The sequence below is a fragment of the Seriola lalandi genome, unplaced genomic scaffold, assembly GCF_002814215.2.
Source record: "Seriola lalandi dorsalis isolate HSWRI2012SDOR001 ecotype SW California unplaced genomic scaffold, Sedor1 jcf7180002053531, whole genome shotgun sequence".
Lineage (NCBI taxonomy): Eukaryota > Metazoa > Chordata > Actinopteri > Carangiformes > Carangidae > Seriola > Seriola lalandi.
In genome coordinates this window covers 54,238-75,628 of record NW_019524084.1, presented here as the reverse complement: position 1 = coordinate 75,628, position 21,391 = coordinate 54,238, and the positions used below count along the sequence as shown (strand labels likewise).

General features: G+C 40.3%; 1 long non-coding RNA gene across 1 annotated transcript; it reads left to right on the top strand.

Moving 5' to 3' along the window:
* Positions 1 to 2,143: 2,143 nt before the first annotated feature.
* Positions 2,144 to 12,050, top strand: LOC147819431 (uncharacterized). Its single transcript, XR_015436920.1, has 4 exons — positions 2,144 to 2,716; positions 3,449 to 3,536; positions 9,781 to 9,923; positions 10,349 to 12,050. It is a non-coding gene; the product is annotated as an uncharacterized LOC147819431 (long non-coding RNA).
* Positions 12,051 to 21,391: the final 9,341 nt, after the last annotated feature.

Sequence of the window (21,391 nt, the reverse complement as noted above, 5' to 3'; positions counted from 1 at the left end):
AAACTGAGCTGTGGTGCAGTTTAGGCATGCTATCACATCCACCTTTGTCATCAAAACTAATGAACTGCTGAGGAAGAATGACCTTCTCATAGTCTCTGCATTGAGCACAGGCTGTCCATCTGCAGCACTGTTTGCTAATTTCCAGTGCAGAGGATGTGTACACACGAGGCTGTTTCCATAAGAGACGTTTGCATAGCAGCGTGTATCTAATGCAGACACGAGGACACAAAAGCTTGGGTCAAACCCCAGCAGAGTAAACAATATAGAGAAACCAGGTCAGCATGGAAATATTAGATGTTTACACAAGGGCGTTTGTAGATACAAAGCTCAGTCTGAAATACTAGAAGAGTCCAGAAAAGAAGGAATACAAAAAAAGTATAATATCTTGAAAATCCTTCACTGACTAACAGTAAAATGAATGCTGTTGCATTGGGATTGAATGTATGTGTGTATGCGTATATGCATGTGTGAGCAAGGTCATAGAAATGTATGCATTTGCAATGAGTGAGAAAGGGTGGTTATTGAATATTTGTGGCATATGAATGTGTTGCGAGACATCCTTCAAATCAGAATGTCTGCTGAAGTACCCTTTAGCAAAACTCTGAGTCCCAACCAGTTGTCCTTTAGATGCCCTGCTGATTTCTCTATTGGGACCAAATTTACGTGACATTTTGAAGAAAGAATCCTGAGGCCTTTCTCAGAGTTGTTCAGGTTGTCATGTCAACATCAACATGTTTGCTCAATGTTTGTTCATGTACGCAGCTCTCCAGCTGAAGGACAGTGGTTCAAGTAGGCAGCAGAATGAGAGGTCATGAGCGTTGTAGGCCAACGTTCCTGATGCGAACTCTCCTCTGGTTACCTAAGAGCTCTCATCTGACACCAGGGAACAAAATACTGAACATGTTGTCACTTATATGTAGGCTGTCATGCAGGTAATCACTCATCTGGAGTGGAAATATGTGAGTGTGTGTGCTCAGTGTGGGACGATTTGCCCTAGATTACTTATGTGCAATATTTGACATGATGAGGACTGTCTTTTACATAAACCCATACCTTGGCCTCCTTACACCCTGCATTTTTATGTTGTAAGTAACCTTTTCTGTGTGGTATGATAGTTCGATGCTTTTATAACTTTTCAGTAATGGCTCATATGTATACAGGCTGGAGGAGGTGGAACACATGACTTCTCAAAGCCCTTTGAATCCTGAAAATGTGTCACAGACAAAATACCCTTAACTGGGTACCATCTTTGTTAGTTCAAACATATGTCAGCCAAATACAAAAGAACATTCACTCTCTTTCAGTCTCTCCATATTCAGCATCTCTTATCTCTGCATTTCAAGTATAGCTGGATCTATTCAGTGCGAAGACCATGGCCCTGGGTGGCCGCTTGGCCTGGATTTTGAGCCTTAATTAAAGACTTTGAATGGAAGCAGACAGCTGACCTTTCAGGTGTGTATATTTGGAGGTCTTTTCAGTAGGAGTCACTTAATATCAAAGGGGAGCAGATGCATGACACAAGAGTTGCTGGTTAATAAAGATAATTAGGTTTTTAAAAAAAAAATGAACTAAGAGTTTTTTAGATCTTTGCAAAAATAAGCGTGTAACAATCTTTCATTATGCTAAGAGCACAAATCTGGCGACAGTTGGCCAGCTGCACAAGCTACACAAAATTACAAAACATTATGCCAATAACATGACAAAGCTATAACCAAATACCATTGGTTAGGTTACACTAGTATTTAGTGGGATATTTCCCTTGCATGCTAAATTACATTAATATTATTAACTATAAAACACACAGATTTCTCCATGTATTCAAATGTGTATGAACAGTGTTGGGCAAGTTACTTGAAAATGGTGATCAACTGGTAATTAGTCACTGAAAACTAGGCCTATATAACCAGTTACTAAGCAGCAAAAGAAACGTGTTACATGAGTAGAAATACAGGACAGTGAAGAAGCCAGCCATACAATTACTGACTGTTTAGCTAGCTTAGCCACGATGACTAGTGATGCTAGCTTGTGATGCCATATAATGTGGAGTTGATTGCTTTTGGTTAGATATCATTAGCAACAGATTTACACATCATTAACACTTTACTAGCTAAGAGAATTAAATTAGTTAGTACCAACTATTAATTTACTCACAAACTTTGTGATGGGTTTACAAGTCCAGTCAAACCAACATTTTTCATATCAGCCAGGAAAACACAAGACTGCAGGCAGCACACACAAAACATTTCTTGACCAGAAAAGACACTCAGCCGTACAAGGTCCTCTCTGCTGCATACCGATGAATATATTATTCAAATTTTGTACAATAGATCTTTTAAAAATATACCTCATGGCATTGGTGTCTCACTGGAAAAAGGCTCACGAAGCTTGATTTCATTTTCCACGCACAGGGGGAAGGATGACACCAAGTCCTCCCCTGAATGGAGAAATAACGAAGCCAACATGTCATGGTGGAACATTGTGCCGGGCCTGTCGCCTCCAGCATGGCTGCTTCACAAAGGCCATCAGAGCTCCGCTGAGACTGCACAGAGCCGAGGCCTGTCTGTCAGTGCGTGGGTGGATGAGTGTGTGCATAAAGCGGGGAGGAGAGAGAGACAGGGAGCGAGGGAGAGTTGAAGACTTAATGCTGACTGGTCACTTCCAGGCTGTAGGACCAGATGGCCCAGTTTGGCCTCTGATTCCTCAGGCCATTGTCCAGGTGAGCATTTGTCTGCACACACACACACACACACTCACACACACTCACACATACACAAAATTGTGCTTATATATATGAGTATACCAAACTTTGTCTCCCAGCCAATGTGTTATTTTTCAGTTTCACCCTAAAAAACATCCTCTCAATCTTTTTGTTGTTTAAAGCCTGAGCCTTTTCCCCAATCCGCCCACTGTTCAGTTTATGTGCCTATAAAAATATGATAGGAGATTAGAAAAATGATGGAAAAAGAAACTTTGAGAGAGCTATATGTATATATGGTGTGTGTAAACAGATGGCGACAGAATGACAAAGCACATATGAAGCTGAAATTTGATGGCCCTATATGAGGATTATATCTGACACAAGATAAAGATGTAGAAATCTACAGCTATTGGTCACATCTTACTTTAACCCTGCTATTTAGCATTTATAAGTATATAAACAATGCATTTTTATATCACACTATAATATAGTTAAATGCTGATATGATGGCATTTTAAAGTGTTTAATAATGCATTGTCCACAATTATAACTTCATCTATGAAGCATCCATAAAGAGTTAAGGTATGATTGATAACACAGTATCACATAACTTACCGTAATCCTATTTAATATCAAATGCACACATGAGAAAATCCGTTCAGAGTTTTTAAAAAAAAACAAACATATTAATTAACTGTAACTTCAAATAATATATGTATTTATTTATTTTTATTGTTTTGTTCTGAATAGGGGGAATAAAGTGAAAGTGCTACCCACTGTCTCCATCAATCCCACCCACCTACATCTGCTCTCTGTCTCTATGCCCATCTCATATACAGTAGGTGTTATCTGCCTGTTTCCCTTCCCTTCCTCTGCTTCTTTCATCCTGCCTCTGAGCGTTCATCTGTCTCTACACCCCACTCATCTTTTGTTTTTGAGGCTTGTACCCTTTCCTGACATTCTATTGGTTAGCTGGTGACACACCACCTCTGGGAAAAGAGCCAGAAAAGATCAAACACACACCTAACTACACAAAAAGTGACTGACCCTTACTGGCACATGGCAAAAAAGGCGCCAGTGACCTTGCCGCCTGTTTACATTTGTTTCCTGTCTTTGACCGACAGTAGAACCAGGGCTCTGTCTGACAACATCGATCCCTCGTCAAATAAGTAACAATGGGACATAAACACATGGAAATTCCTAACATTACTCAAGTTTTTAATTATCCAAGCAGTAAATTATTACCTATCAGTTTTCTTTTATTCATTTACCCTTCCCTCTAATATTGTGTCCATCCCATGACTTAAATTGTAGGCCACATAATTTCTTAACACACCTAATATTTACCAATGAAATTGTTCCAAGGTCAGTGGAGGCTGTGGAGTCCTCCACCTAAACACCGTTCAATAGTATTATTTTAAAAGTGCATTGACCTTACACACACAGACACACACACACACTCACTCCTTGCCGGCTTGTTCAAGCTTTTCATGACAATAGCTCCTTGTCTCGCTGCATTTCCTGACTCAGTGTGCAGAGAAAGGGACACTTTCCGGGGATTCTTCAGCTGCATTGGCCTTGAGACACACGCCAATACACACACACACACACACACACACACACATTTGTACTCAGTCTACAACTGAACACCCCCATGGGGCAATAAAAACATTTGACTTAATTTCACTAATTAGTCATACATCATCACAAATGTGACTGCTTTGGAGGCGGACAATGAGCCTATGTCCCATGCTCGCTTTCTGGACTGTGAATTCTGATATGATGAAAGCTGGTTTTCCTCTTGTGTAAAGTGTCTCACAAGCTCTCTACTCATAGGAAATTTGGTAAACCCCAGGACAATAGTAATTTCTTATACTATGAATAACAAATTCGGTGTTTAATGGGTTATTTCAGTTTGCATTTTGCTTATTTCTATTGGATCAAGCACCATTCACTGGTAATAACTCTTGAAAGATGGATGGTGCATGGAACTCAGTTAAATGTTGTAATGAATTTGAATAACCTGTAAAATCATAAATTCTACTATAAATCATATCAAACTGAAAATTATAACACTTCATGTGTACATTGACACAAAGAGAGGCAAAGCAGATGAGTACTGAAGCAGGAAGTTTTCAATATAGTTTAGGTATTAGTATAAAGTATTTATACTGGAGCAGGATTTATGCTCCCTCTGAAATACATGTCAGCTAGTCGGATAGTGTCAGAAACCCCCCCTCCCTCAACACCTTTTCAGCTCTGGATAGTGTGTGTCTGTGTCCTACCATTTCTGTAACTTTCCTTAACCAATGATCCGACATTCACGCCCTCTTTACATGCTGTGATTGGCCAGCTGTGCAGAGGCGAGGCTATTTCTTTCACTTTTAATGTGAACAACCAAGTGCAACACTATGAATGTCTCCCTGGAGAGATTGTCTGTAAAATGATCTGTTACGCCTATTTATAAAAAAATATGGCATCTTCGCCTTCTCTGCAGGTTTTTACTCCACCTTCTAGTGTGGCCACTCGAAACAACTTTAAATATATTTTATTTCCATTTTATTTCCATAAACCAGCTCTTACGAATAAAATTTGTTGTTTTATATTATCCTGTTTCCTATTCTACTACATCTCTCAATAATGTCAGTACTGACTTCACTACTCCTGTGACACTTAGCCCCAATTCAATTTGTTCCTTCTTAAGACAAAAATCTTTTTTTTTTTTTTTTTTTTTTTAAATGGCTCACAAATATGTAGTTTTATCTTTAAAAAAAAACTTCATCAATTTCCCAACAGCTGGGCACTGTAGTTTTTGGCAAAAGTTACTCAAACATTTCTAAATAATGACTTTGTTGCGGACTATTTTATGCTGCGGATTAATACATATTTGATGCTTTAGTGAGTACACTGTGGGCCGTAGGACAGGATATACTCAAAAATGAATTATAATATCCGTGTTAATCATAATGCAGGATCATGTCAACTCTTGCAATGGTATGACTCACTGATATGTTCTAATGGCTTCTTTGGACAACAGAGGATCATAACCTTGGGATCAGGACTAATGAGGCTGCAAAATTAATTTCAGACGTTGTGAGTTTTCTGTGGTTGTGGAATATGTACTAAAATAGTTTCCAGAAAAAACTGAATGGTTGTAGTTTAATTTAGCTTCATAGTTGTTTATTATTATAATATATTTTTTTATCAGTGTGTGGCAGACCATATCGAATTCAGAGCTTGTACAGAATACAGACTTGATCTTCTCCTCTCCTCTCCTCCCCTCTCCTCTCAGCTAATTGGATGTGTGTGTATGTGTGCATTGGTCCTCAGTGAGTGTGTGTGTATGTGTGTGTGTGTGTGTATTGCATAACCCTCTGTTTGAGGAGTGCTTGAAAGGGAAGCAGAGCACTTGTCCTAGGGTGCTGTCAGTTGTGCCACTGAAACCAACTGTGGGATTAAATAAAGAAATAGAGAAAGAGATGCTCTAAGAGAGGCACAGATAGAAAGATAGCTGTGTAGATGCACAGCGGGGCCTCACAACACCCGTAGGCCAGCCATTTATTGGCCCACTGGGATGCTGAGCTCAGGATACAACAGGACGAGCTGGGGAGATGAGGAGGGGAAGAGGAAGGCAGGCAGGAAGAAAGGAAGCGGCAGAGACAGAGACAAGAGTGACGAACTGAAGTCTTGGGCACTTTTTTCAACAGTTCTTCTTTAAAACCGACCTAGTCAACAATTAATTTTGTGACAATCAAAATGGTCGCTACAGGGCTCACAGACTAACTGTATATTAAATAATATTACTAATATGAATTAAACTTTGTATTGGATTAAGCTCTTTATAGCAGCTATTCTGCAGTTTAGAGGAGCTGCAAGGCTTTACTGTGATATTTGGCTCTTCTCCCCTCAATTATTGATGACATGCTTGATGCTCAGGTGTCACATGATAGTTTCAAAGCCAGAGCAAATGATACCTGTTTTTCATTTTACTGCTATTGGTTGGATAAGGATGGTGTTGCCACTCAGTCACCTGGTTAACTCTCCACACCTGTAATGGCCACACTGTGATGAAATTATGTTTTCAGTATTCATGGTCTCATGTCAGTCTGATAACATAACATTATGTTAAGGTTATTAAAGGCTAAGGGTTAATTGACTGTTTTGTGTAATATTGGGTTTAATGAATATTTAAAGGCCCCAAAACATATTTTCTCAATTAGTATGTGTGGTGAGGTCCGATAGCTTTGGTTATTTCTCATATGAATTTTCTGCAGGTATGTTGTCGTTGTATGTTGTTATTTTTCTCTTGTTCAAAGTGGGCGGGGGGTAATAGGAGGTACACATCTGAGCACCAATCAGAGTTGACTTTCAGAGTTTTGGGGTTTTTGTGTGTGTGTGTGTGTGTGTGTGTGTGTGTGCTGTCTGTGTTGCCAGGTCAGTTCTAATCACGCAGAGTTTTTGAATGTTAAACTCTCGATGAATAATAAGGTATTTTTGCCCCCAACCTTGCTTATTCCGTCATTGATACTTAATGCTGGAGAGAAACTTACGATTGTTTGTTTTTCTACATACATCTTTGATATATGCAGTACTCAGATGTATCTGCCAGTACAGCCAGTTAAGTCCCATTTGCAACCGCAAATCAGCAGTGACGGTTCACTGTGGTTTAATGTGGTGTAGTCCGTCTGTACACATCTTTCCTGTGGGAGGTCACGATGAACAAAGCTGTCTGTGATTGTTTTGGATCTAATTTCATTGTTTGTGCTGGTATGCATAACAGTGGGATGTGTTTATGTGTGTGTGAAGAAGGCAAAGAGTAAGAAAGGGAAGAGAATGAAAAGAAAAGGTCAAATTACTCACTTCTATTTACAAGATTGTGGATTGACTCAGAGTTGGTACTCTATCAAATAATATGTATGCTGTTTCACATTACAAGCATGAGGGGCTATTTCCTCTTCCAGACCTGATGCAACAATAAGATGCTGTCACATCATCCTTAAAACGGCTTTTTGCTGTATTTTCCACAGTATCTACCAACACTGACACAGCATTAAACATGTTTTGCACACACGGATTTCAATCAATTGACCTTATTCCTTCTGACTGACCTGAGACTCCCCCTCACTGGTCCGTTCTGATTGGCTGGGTTACACAATAACAAAAATATTGACATGCTTTGAACCTATTGCTTGTGCAGTTACTGCGAGCTTGTGTTTTCCCATGTAAGGTGAGGGAAGATGTGGGAATTGATTTGATCTTTTAATAAATGTCTGTGCTTGGCTGTTAGTTAGTGTATACTTATAAGACTGTCTAGGTGAGTGTGACAGTGCACGTGTTTTCCAAATCATGGTCTTTCCTCCTTGACATCCAATAGATTATTAACTTGTCTCTTAAGCTACATGTTGTCACATTGCAAACGACTCAGAACACAAATAACAGCACTGACGTCACTGCCAACAGTGATGTACAGCTGTTTACGTGCAATGACGTAGGAGGGAGGCAAAGAGGGGAGGGGTGGAGGAGGAGAACAAGGTAAATGTTTTGGTTTTGGTTTGGAGGGAGTATGAGGAAAGTGTGTATAAGGTTCGGGTCAGTGTGGAGCCAGAGTATAAACACGCCGGAGGAAATGATGTGTGTACGCCCTTTAATGTGGATGAATGAACACTAGACTAAGGTTACTATAATACATATGCAGACACACACGCAACCACACACACCGAACATCGCTTGGATATGGATTGAAATATTGATATTTTGCAAACCAAAACACACTAACTGAACAATCACCTTTATTATTCATGCCATAATTTACACTAATTTGGAGGCTTAATGGTCCCGCATGTGATCAGTAAATCAGCAGCAGCAGCAGAGAAAAACAAGAATGAAAGTATCTAGCATTTTCTAACATCACCAGTCACACTCACAATATGTTTGCATTAAACCATGTACTAGTTCGGGTTTTCTCTTTTATACTATTATAGTATTATATTATTTAACTGTGGAAGGACAAGCTACATTTTCAGTATTGAGCATTGTACACATTCATAAAAGTTCGGGATCATGAACAATAGTCGCTATGAAGGGATTTTTTTAACCCTATATTTAACGCAATTCCCAATATTTGCAAAACTAATAATGTTGAAACATCTACTGTATATAATAATAATAATAATAATACATTTTATTTAAAGGCGCCTTTCTTGGCACTCAAGGACACCGTATATAGATAACATGCTCTTCCATTATGAATTTGTAAACATGTAATTACAGTACGAATGCTTACCTCATAATTAGTACGGTATGTTATTGTACACTAGTGTGGTATGGTGGGGTGTGGTATTATATACTGTCCGATAGCAGCTACTCTGCAGTTTGATGATGTTGCCATCCAGCTGGTCTGCCTGTGGGCTAAAAGTGTGGTATGATACTGTATGGTACAGTATGTGCTATAGAATAGCCTGGTATGGTATGAAGTACTGTAGTATGCTCTGGTACAGTACAATGCGGTATAGTATGGTATGATATGGAGTACTATAGTGTATTGTGGTATTAGCTGGCATCATATTGGTCAACCTCAGTCACTGAGAAATAACGGCATATGGTGAACTACTGACTCACTGATGAGCTTCCTGATCTATACACAGCCACTATTGTATTTTCTGTTCTTCATGCTGCTGCAGTGTGTACTGAGTAGTAATGACATGACCTGAGTCTGTTTAGAATGTAATAAAAATAAGTGGGGATTAACACAGGGATGATCAAAAGACAATGAGACAAGAGGGGATAGAGAGCAGGTCATCACCTCCTCATGGACTGACAGAGGCTTTGCGCTTCCTGTCTATTTAAAGCGCTGTGTTGACCACAGGCTTGAGTGTGTGTATGAGTGAAAGTGTGTGTGTGTGTTCTCCAGTGGTTAAAGGTTATGGTCTGTATAAACAGGGAAGGGATTGTGCATCAGTTCTTTCCTGATTCTTTTTCGCCTCATAGATTTCTACCCCACTGCCTCTCCCATAGATGGCATCTGATTGTATGTGTGTGTCTGTGTGCTTGTGTGTGCTTGTGTGCTTGTGTTTGACCCGTAGGACACCAGCTCAGACTGCTGTCTCCATGGCGAGGGCTGCTTCCTGTCATCGGAAGGCTGGGCTTCCTGTGCTGAGGGCGCTGTTACAGTTCGCGTGTGTACAGTGGATTTCTCATACTGGATACGTTTCAGCACCATATAAGGGTGAGTTCACATATTTATAAACAATAAAAAGATGGTTTTTGGTGGTTCATTCTACTTTTGGGGCTAAGATGTGTTTGCACATACATCAGAAAATTAAGTCTTTCCTCTTGACCCACAAAACCGAAAACTGGCACTGGCAATTCTTCATCCTATTGTTCGCGTGGCAGCAGGTCGGGGAGACAGAAACAGCATCCCGGAAGCTGTTTCAATCCATAAGAAGTCCTGAACACGCTCTATGACTCACCCTCTTGTCTAGATTACCCTCCTGCTAGCACGAGACCAATAAGATAGAGCTGAACTGGGTAGAGGAGGCTGGGTGAAGTTTGGGGCGAGGCTAAAGGTGGAGGAGGCCCTCTCAAAATAGCAAAGCCATAGCCAAAGCCATTGTCTGAACTGTTCCAGTGTCTGTTCTTTTCCTCCTGTAGACTGCTCCATCCCTGCTCACCACCACACCCCTGCAGTACACTGACTGGACAGTAGACACACAGGCACCAGGGGGGAAGCTGTTCTGCTGCACGCTATTCTTTGAGGATGGCTATTGTAAAACGTTGACAAAGGATAATAGGAGGGTGCTTTCGGTAAAATACATTTTGCAAATGTGTATGCTTTACATTTGTTATTGTATATCTAGAATGTTTTATATATTTTAAACAGTGCTTTCCAGTTACAGAGTTTGTGTAACTGTGTTGTTGCAAGCATCAACGCTCTGACAGTACAGCACAGGTAAAACATACTGTTTCTTTTTTCAGTAAAATCAGGCCAAAGTTGGAATTCTTATTCTCACTGACACTGAAGTCCCTCGAGCATTTCACTTGAATCTCCGTCAGAAGCATGACGGGAATTCTCAGGACCTTTGCTACTTAAGTTGCAACCTTCTACAATCAAGTTGTGACTGATTGCCAGCGCTTATATAACCATGGACATGTAGACAAACACAAAGCAGTTTTTCAGCAGTTTTGTAAGTTTTTATACTGCATGTATTGTAAGAACACTTCTGGTCAAGGGTTACAATGCTGACGCTGTACTGCACTAATTAGAAGCCGATTACTGGTTAGCAGACATCAATTTCAAATTCTTTGCAGCAAGGAACTGCATGTAATTCATTTATGAGTTGTGTGTTTGTGACATGCAGCAGTTTAAATATAAAAGCACACCTTGCAGGAACACCAGCCCACCGGCTTGCCTGTAACCTCGTCCTTAAAACACTCACCGTCCATCAGAAGTATTGTGCTGAGTTTTTCCATCAGCTGGGATATTTCAGCTGTCTGCTTTACGTTTGTGACTGACAGAGTGGGAGAGAAAAAGTGCTGACGGCCACCTTCTCTCTCTGTGTGAAACCTGTTTACCTGTTTTCTTGGACTCTGCTCTCTCTTATAGCCCTGTGGTTATGAGCAGGTCTGTGTTAAATAGTAAGAAATTCTTGACATAAGCAGCAGAAGTTGTTGCCATGTTTTTCAGTTACATAAAATTCAACTCAAAACTCGAACTGAGTTTCCTGTAACTAAGAACTTTCCTTATAGTCATTGTCTGAGTGCAGCGAACTCATCTGCTGCTCCACGCAGGACAAAGTATACACTGAGACTTATGTGACCCCGGTCTGATATATCACAAGTCATAAAGCCAGCACGACTGTGACTGCAGCTCTGCAGTATCTGATGAAACTCTTCTCCTGACAGCACTTGACATTTCAGTCAGCCAGTCAGCACAGCGCTGCTTCTTTGCACGTTGAGGCAGTCAGCATCTTTACATAATAGCTGATATATATCAAGCAGAACTAAGAGAGAGTTACGGAGTGGCAAGATTACGGCGAACACCCACACGATCTGAAACATGCCGCATGTGTGTGTGTGTGTGCGTGCCACCACTTCTAATCTTTCCATAAGAAGCAGTAGATAACAGAGAGAAAGGTACAGGATGCCAGAGTTACAAAAGTCTGTTTTCAACCAGAAACTTGCTGCCAGCTCAGAGATTAGATAAAAGAAAATAGAATCTGAGCAGAGGTGTTGTTCTCAATTGAAAACCAACCACTCAAACTTGGGCTGAGCGCTACTGAAAATACTTGTTCCATTTTTTTATCCTCAGTGAGTGCCAGTACAAAGAAAGGTGAAATAAATTGTCTCTCAGTTACTTTCCTGTGATTGTCTCAACTTTATGACTCATTGAATCGTCCTGTGAGGCAAACCATCCCCCATCTGGCACATAAGGAGGATTAATGATACCTTGTAAAATAATGTGAAGATTTTTATGGGTGGTTGTGAGGTGTTAAATAGATATTACAATGAAATTCTATGCTTTATTAGCTGTTTGACTGATACGATTGAACAACCATGAAATATGCTGAAAATAATCAGTCTTGTTTTTTAGATGCATTTTTGAGAAGGAAATTTCATTTACATTGTGTTTCCTGTGACTACTTCAAAACCTCTTGCTAATTAAATACTTTTAATGTAAAGCATCTGTGGGGCCAGCAGGCACACAGCTGGCCACTAACATTGTTAGACGTTGATATGTGGTTGGATGTAAGCAGTGACCAAAATTCATTGTCAGGACAACATCTAATGCCAATGTAGAATACTGACAATAGCTGTAATACACCCTTTGAACAGTGCTACGTCTTCAGAGCAGATCGGAGGGTGCAGTGAGTCGGAATCGGAAAGTGTTGAGGCGGGCCGGGGCTAGCTGGTTAGCATGCTAACTTCAGTTGAAGATAAGATGTGATAGAGTTTGCATTTGTGTTGCTTTCCACTACTGGAGACGGCTCTTGGAGAGTAAAGGAATGACGTTTGATACTGAAACTGCAACATTTCTTCTTGACTGATAAGTAAACAGCTGTTAATGCTAACATTGGCTATGTAGCAATAAGAAAAACTTAAAAATAGCCCCTTTAAGTTGTGTTGTTAAGCAAACAAAATCCAACATCTACCAAATGTCTCATGACATATACCGACAAACTTGTTGTGAGGTATGGTGACAAAAACCCAATGTCTGTTAAACATCTGCTGAATATCTGCTACACGTCACAATGTCAGTTAGCCAACGTTGGGGTGTTACATTGATGGCTGGTGCCAGCTGGGAGATAGAGCAAACAGCTGGAAACAAACATGGATGTATTGTTTCCTGTGAATCCCTCTTATATAGGTACCCAATTTCAATCCTGTGTTAGAATAAACAATTAAAAAGTCACATATAAAGAGGTAATGATAGAATGTATATATGTATATATATATATATGTATATACTGTATATGTTTTTATAAAGGGTGCGTTACAAGAGAGAGGCACCAACAAGTGAATAAAACAGTGATGTAAAAAGCACGTTTGCCAAGTTGTTATGTCTTCCACATACATATGCAAACACTGCTCACACTCTCTGACAAGAGTGACACGAGTGACACGAGTGACCCTCATCCCGTCAGTCCAAACACCAATCCAGTCCGCTCCCATGATGCAACCACTAAGGCAGTGATGTAATGTCAGGGTAACTGCAGTCATAGCCTTTAGAACGGGTGTTTCTTTCGCAAAAATAAAAAGAATGTCAAACTGTGACGTTAATGTTCACTGACAGGAAGGGAGAATGCAAACTGACAAAATGATTGAATTCAATTGTTATGTAACCTCATGGTGTGTGTGTGTGGTAAGTGGGTGCCCACCTCTTCTTATCCTATCATTCACATCTTTTGCAGCACATGTTGTCTCTTGATCGTCCAATCACAACTTGGAAAAGTTTAGGTTACGTCATTAACTTATAACAAAATAACACACATACCATACCCACATTTATCACATCCAACCTCTTTCTCCCCTCTTTTATCCTACATCTCTTCTTTTACACTTCAATATTTTTCCATCAATTCTTTGGCTACCTTTGTGTCCCCTGCAGATCTAATCTTACAAACAGACAGAGCACACAGCTGATTCATGAATGTGTGTTCCCTTGCTGGGAATACAGGTTGGTCGCCAGCCCAGAGAAACTTATTACTCAGTGAGCTGGAAGCAACGTGCAAGAGCAGGGAGGAAGAGGAGGGTGTGGAGGAGCGGGAAAGAGGAGGCACAGGAGGTGGATGAGATAAGGGCAGGAGATGGGATAAGAGGAGAGAAAAGCAGAAATAATTATTATATCATACAAAAAAGCTTAAAAGCAGCTAGTGACTATGAGAAACAAAGGGAGGAGAATGATGGAGTAGCATATAATGAAGATTTGGACCCTGATAATAAACAATTTGGAGGCAAAATGAGGACAGGAGAGAGAAGTATAGAGATAGACGCAAGGGAAGGGAGAAAAATGGTAGCTGACATTGAGGAGTCAATTGATGACTGGTTGGTTGATGATGAGAGGAGAAGGAGAATAGGAGGAGACAGAGCAGACGGAAGACAGAGCACACACACACACACACACACACACACACACACACACACACACACACACACACACACATGCACAGAGTCAAGCAATCAGTAGTAATAATAGTGATGTCATACCCCCCCAATATATGTATCCCTCTTTGTCTTTGAGACAGTATCTGTATGCCAGACATGTCCCACTTCCCCTCATCTGCCCTCTATGTCTATGTGTCTGTGTGTGTGTGTGTGTGTGTGTGTGTGTGTGTGTGTCTGTCTGTCTGTGTGTGTGTGTCTGTCTGTGTCTGTCTGTCTGTCTGTGTTGTGTACATGCACATGACCAAGAGGATTCAGTCACTGAGTAGTTTCACCAGGCCACCAGTGCACAGACCTGTCCCGTGCGCTCATTGGTTCAAGGGATGTTCTGCCTCAGCCAATGAAATTGCGGCAAGATTTTATGGCCATGGTGGTGTGTGCATTCAATTTAGGTGTGTGTGTGTGTGTGTGTGTGTGTGTGTGTGTGTGTGTGTGTGTGTGTGTGAGAGAGAGAGAAGACAGACAGAGAGATAGAGAGCGAGAGAGGGAGGATAGATGGTCAAAACAGGACATTAATAAACAGGACTGTGTATGTAGAAAATGCTCTGTGTGTGTCAGCGTAGACGTTTTCCTCAGGCTACAAGAAGAAAAAAAGATGCTGCATAATGACACATTAGAAGGAATCTAATGCAGCATCAGGATCAATCAGCGCACGGTGCTTATTTATTATTCTTTCTGACTCTCTGCCTCCTACTTCCCTTTCCCCCTCACTCACGCCAGGCGATGATGAAAGAGGCTCCTCAGGAGTACTGTTGCATGGGTCAAAGAACTACAGCCTGAAGCGAGTGGATTACATTTGTGAAGTGAGGGCAAATGCTCTTCCAATACAAACAGTAAGAATTATGTAAATAAGTCAAGATGGCTAAGGTTCAAGAACCCTGTTAGCTTAGGGTGAAATTGTTGTAGATAGCATGTTAACTCTACCACACCCAGTTGTGTTTACGCTTATTATGCTGAGTATTTGTCCAGCTCTGGCCATTCAATATAGCTGTATTGTGTATATGTCTTTATACGGAAGTTTTCATTGCTACAAGTGAAGTTCGCACTTATCGCATGGAATCGAAACTGTGTACCCATGCGGAGTGGATTGACAGGGAACGATACATGCTAACACCAGTCGTGATATGGAACGCAAAAGCAGGTGCACGTGCGTATTTTATGAAATGCGAAAGACAGCAGCCTGTGTCAACATTGCGTACTCTCTTATATTATAACGCATGACAGGATGACTCTTCTCAGCTGACTGTTTGTTTGTTTGCTCTGTGAACAGATACTCAAGATGTAAATCCTTCAGAGGAGTCGACGTGTGTTTGCTGCTTCCGATGTGTCACCACATATGTCAATAGGAACTGAGCTGAACTGAATCATGCAACCTTATCGTGACATAAACCACAGGCAGCACAAACCCCACCACAACATGTTCTGTTCCAATGCTGGGTGCAGACTGTCGCTGTTCAGTGTTGTGAAAATTAAAGGCGTTCACATCAGGGCGGTGGCGGGTGTGCTGGTATGTAAACTTTCATCTTCAACTCCAGCTCACAACAGCAGCAGCAGCAGCAGTAGTAGTAGTAGTAATGGTTGGAGATGCCCCAATCTAACCTTAATTAAAGAATAACCTATTTAAAATGTTGCCATTGAACATGTAAGCCTAAAGTTAAAAGAAAAATATATTCAGGGCAGTATAATGTTTTTTTGAAAAGTATTTTGCTAAAATAATTGTGTATTAAAGTAATATATAGAAGTGTAGATACAGATGGTGTTGAGGCACACAGCAATAAATAGTCTACTGTTGGATCTCTTGTAGGCATATTATGTAATCTCTTATGCCCGACAATATTTTTAGATATTTAATGACTGCAGTAATTATGTACATAAAGTTACAAATGATCTCATTTGTTCAGGCGGTGTTTACACACCATTTCACTTCGGATTAAAGTGTCACAACAGCAGACTCTTCAAATGAAGGGAACTTCTCAACTGTTCTGTTCAAAGTTTTGTTAGAACAAGAGAGAGGACAACCGCATTACACAACTGTGCTGTCAGACTCCACTTTAGCTGCCTTTGTTCTCTCTGTGTGGAGTCTAATAAACTAAACAGCTAAAAGACAGCCACTACAGGAGAGTGCACCGCCCACTCGTGTGTTACTGTTAAAAGTTGCAGGTAGAGAAATGTCAGGTCTTTCAGCTTTGGAGTTTGTATTAACACCAATTCCAGGACCAGTGTGGCCTACACTGGGATGCTTTTATTTGTTTTGTTTTTTTCCCATAAAATATCAGGATGACTCATCACAAATCTCATATATTCTTTGACAAACAAATCTTGCAAATCTTACAAAGTTACATCGTGTCTTTCGCAAACAAGGTCAGGGGAATGATTTATTTGTGGTTGCCAGACCTTTCCTTGTCATTTTCTCTTTTTTTTTTTTTTTTTTCAGTGTTTGTGTCAGGAGAATGTTTTGCTCTTCCACACCTCCGATTTCCCTGCAACATGGCCGAAACATTTCCATTTCAAAGCAGTGCTGGAGCCTCTATACCACAGTGTATATGTGAGAGTGTGCGCATTAGTATACGTGTATGTGCATAAGTGTGTGTGTGTGTGTGTGTGTGTGTGTGTGTGTGTGTGTGTGTGTGTGTGTGTGTGTGTGTGTGTATGTGAGTGTGTGTGAACGCGCATCAGTGGTTTACTTTGCATGTGTGTGTCAGACTGCTGAACTCCATGACGAGGACAGCTTTTTGAAATTTCCTGCTCAAATGTTCAGTGACATCTCTGTTTGCCTCTTACCCAAAAGCAAAACGGTTATCTTTTATTCACTCTTCAAAGGCACACAAATGAAACGGGAGGAGGAGGAAATGCAGTTTTTTTTTTTTTTTCCCAGGGAGGGAGGGAGTGAGTTGAAAAATGAAAAGTGTGTGTTTGCATGAGTTTTGTAGGTGACTGCGTTGTAACAGTAGCTCAGGCTCATGAAGAAACTCCACATTCGTCTCCTCCAGTGAATAGGCACCATTCTACCTGAAGTTTTAAGTGCTATTTGATGGACACTGAATGATCCTGTCAGACAGCCAGAAGTCACTAAGCACAGATATCCATGTGTGTGCATAAGTCTAATGCCAAAATGAACCATCTGTGCATCCGTGCGTGTGTGTGTGTGTGTGTGTGTGTGTGTGTGTGTGTGTGTGTGTGTGTGTGTGTGTGTATGTACATGAAATATGAAGTACTTTAAATGCGCATTATATTGCTTGGGCAGGACTAATGTGAAGATTATGTTCTTAACCATGAATGGATTATGTGCTAATAACACAAATCAGACGCGCCATTTTCACCTGTTCATCACTCTCAGAGTCATGCTGCGGTATGAAGAATAATATATTTGGTTCTTTTTTTATTTTATTTATGTAAACACATCACATATGTTTTACATTATCCCAAAGCAACAATGTTTTTTTTTTTCCCACCATCAAGTCAGGAAGCTTTTCTTGCTACAGTTGATCCATTACAAAGAACAGGATGCTTGATTTATTCATTTGGTGGCTTTACTTGATTAAATTTGTGGCCTTTTTTCATTGTCGTTGCTAAAATAAGACCTGCTCTTCCTGTTTTGATCAACACTCTTCCTTTTATGGTATAAGTCAATCTTGCATGTGAAACATGAGTCAAAATAAACCATTTTTTACCGTTAACATTTACCATTACAATTACTATAGGATCATACACTGAGGTAAATATTTAAGATACACCTGCAAGGATTTTATGGTCATTATTTCTCAATAAAGCCACTTGGGTTTCCTTAGGGATACATAGGGTTAAGTGTTTGGTCATAGTTAAGTCTAAAGAATTCAGATGTTGAAACCGAAGTCTCCACTCTAAGCAGAAAAGTTATGAGTGGTTGAATCCAGGTCACCAGAAATGAATGTAATTGAATGCACATCTTTATTTATTACTGCGCTACTTGCTGTAAAAGCAGCAGGAGCTTGATGATTCATATAATCTTTTGCAGTTAGAGGCGTCTTTTCTCTCACTTTTTGCAATACATTCAATACACAAAAATGACTTTGTTATGAATAATTTGAGGCTGAGTCATGGATTTCTTTGAGTTTTGGCTTTCCTTTCCCTCAGCTGAAGTCGGAAAATACATGAATGAATGAATGATGAAGGTGTTTACAAAATAAATGTGCGAATGTGCATGTGTGTGCGCGTTGGTCTGAAGAAGGACAAGAAATGTATGTGTGTGCAGCGGAGGTGGGAGTGGGTGGAATATAAGAGCCCCCCCAAAAATTCCATTGCATAGATTACTGATGCATGTAAAACAGAGGGAGTTAAACAGTGAGCCTGAGAGATGAAAGAGAATAAGGAAGCAGTAAAAGATGAAATGTTTTTCACTGGAGGCTGCAGCTCAGTTCACTCCATCTTTTCCTGCATTTTCCCTGTACAACAAGTTGATGTTTATCTTCTCAGCTTATTTTACATATTTTCCTCAACACGAGCAAGCTTGTGCAGAAGGGGATGTCATTCCTAATGTGCACTCCGTGTAAGATGTGTTTTGGTTTTAAATAAAAGTCTTTCAGTAAATGCACAATGAAGAAAGAGAACAAACAGGTGAAAGCCTTGCATTTAACAGGACGTATACCTCATTGGCAATAATAAATCAGTCCAGTCAACCCCCGGGGCACCGACAGTGAATTGTCCTTCTCAGCTAGAACTTTTGGTCTGAATGGAATTTAAAGGACAGGAAATACCAAGAAAAAACCCCTTAACCCAGACTTTTAGGGTAATCTATCCAGACAACAGAGAGCACAACTGATAACGTATCAGCACAGAATTTAACACAATACATCTGACACTGTTACGTTAATGCAAAATTCTTGATAAAGCTTTTGGTTTGCTAGAGGAAATTTTACCACTGGAAATGCTTACAGTTTTTTTTTTTTTTGTGCATGTTGTAAAAGATATTTTCTCCTAATTTCCCCTTTGATGTAGCTGTTGATTTGTTTAATTTAAAATCATCGTAGTGTGTATGAATGTTGTATATGATAAGAAAAGTTTCTAGCTTGTCTATCTAGCTGGTCTGGCCTTGGTAAGTGATGTAGTCTACTTTTAACATGTTTACTAAGTGGAGATGTATACGTAACTAAACTGCTGAACCAACTAACAGGACTAATGTTAGCCTGCTAACACATTAGCCATTTAAACAAGTAAAAGAGAATATTTTAAGAAGTCAAAGAAAACTGACCAGACACTTGAACAAAATACTGGTTATTAATGCTGTAAATGAAGGTTTTAAATCACACCTTACAAATAATAACACAACATACCTCAAATTTCCTAACTGAGTAGCATTGGTTAGGGTTAGTTTAGCATATTCAGATATTTCCCACTAAATTGCATACTAATTCACAAACAGAGATCGCACACAAAGGCGTTTAACTTAAACAAATGTTACGCTTGTGATGCCACAGTGACCTAATTTAGTGAATGACGTGTTTGTAACTAGCTATTAGCTAAGAATTTACGGAGGCCTATACAACACAAACTTAGGGATGGTTTTATAAACAGCCTCTGCAACCCAGTTATGGACCGTATCTGCTAAATGCAAAATGTCAGTGTGTTGCTTTAAAGTCTATGGTGGAGGCCTTGCTGCTGAGGAGCTGGCACCGCACGCTGACAGTTACTGTTGATGCTTGTTTCTCTGCCTTAAGTTAGCATCAAAGTCTTTGGTTGATCCATATATTAAGCAGGAAATTAAACTTTAATGGGCTTTGATGCGTGAACTGACCATGTGATGTACCTGCTCTGGCTTTTATGTATTAGAATGCTCAGGAGCAAATATTTTGTTTGTGTGCTCTTGGTTAATATAGTGTTTGCTTCTACTGACAGCCCACTGTATATGTGAATAAGAGTGTGTGTGTGTGTGTGTGTGTGTGTGTGTGTGTGTGTGTGTTGGGAAAAGAGAAACCAGGCTACATCCCCTGGGGAGACAGACTGAGGCTCATATCCAATGCTCTTTATGAAAGAGAGCTGTCTCCCCCTGTCAGATCTCTCTGTCTCTCTTCTCCCCATGCCTTCATCTCTCTCTCCTCTTTATATTCATCTTTTTCTTTTCTCTCACATCTACTCACCCCTCCAGCACACTCTCCTGTATTTCATTCATCTGGCTCTCCGTATCTTTTCTGAGAATCTATCAGGATTTCACTTTGAACTGGTTCCCCCCCCCCCCCTCTCCCTCTCTCTCTCTCTTTCTCCGTACATGTCCATTCGTGATGAAAATGAAATTCTTGCCTCACGGCCAAAACGCCTTGACTCATGATTTATCTTTCACGCCGAATAAAATCACTCAAGAAAGTTTTGCATTGGAAGATGAGTTAATAAGTTGTGTGCTTTTATAAATGATGCCATGATATGAGACTGGTAAACCAGTGAATGATGTTGTTTTCTCTTCATATCTATTAACAAAGGAAAGTACTCACAACAATGACTGTGGCGATATTTCTGGCTTCTCCGGGCCATTATCAGCCTCTGACATGATCTTACACCTTGTAGGGCTGAAGCAGCTGCTGCATTGCAAAATCACTCTGCAATTTCCGCAACTCACTTAACTTTGAACACGAGAATGTCCCTTTTTAACTTGTCTCCCTCTGCTCTTGACCGCCTCACAGTGTTACCGTGGCGATGGGGGGGGTCAGCAGTCGCTCATTGGTGTGGCGCCAGATAGGAAGCAGCTGACCGCTGTGCAGGGAGTGGACAATAAAGGACACGCTGAACCTCAGGCAAGAAAAGAAGAGAGAGTGTGTGTGTGTGTGTGTGTGTGTGTGTGTGTGTGTGTGTGTGTGTGTGTGTGTGTGTGTGTGTGTGTCATAGTGTGTAAATATGTAGACCATTGTTTTCTGTGGTGCCATTGGAGGGAGTGAAGGGTAAAACCCAGCTTAACTTTATCAGTGTGAGCTCACTGACTTTATTACACATTATTAACCATAATCATTTGAGAAATGAATGGTTTATAAAACGCTGTAACATTTAGTTTAGTTTCAAATATATAAAGAC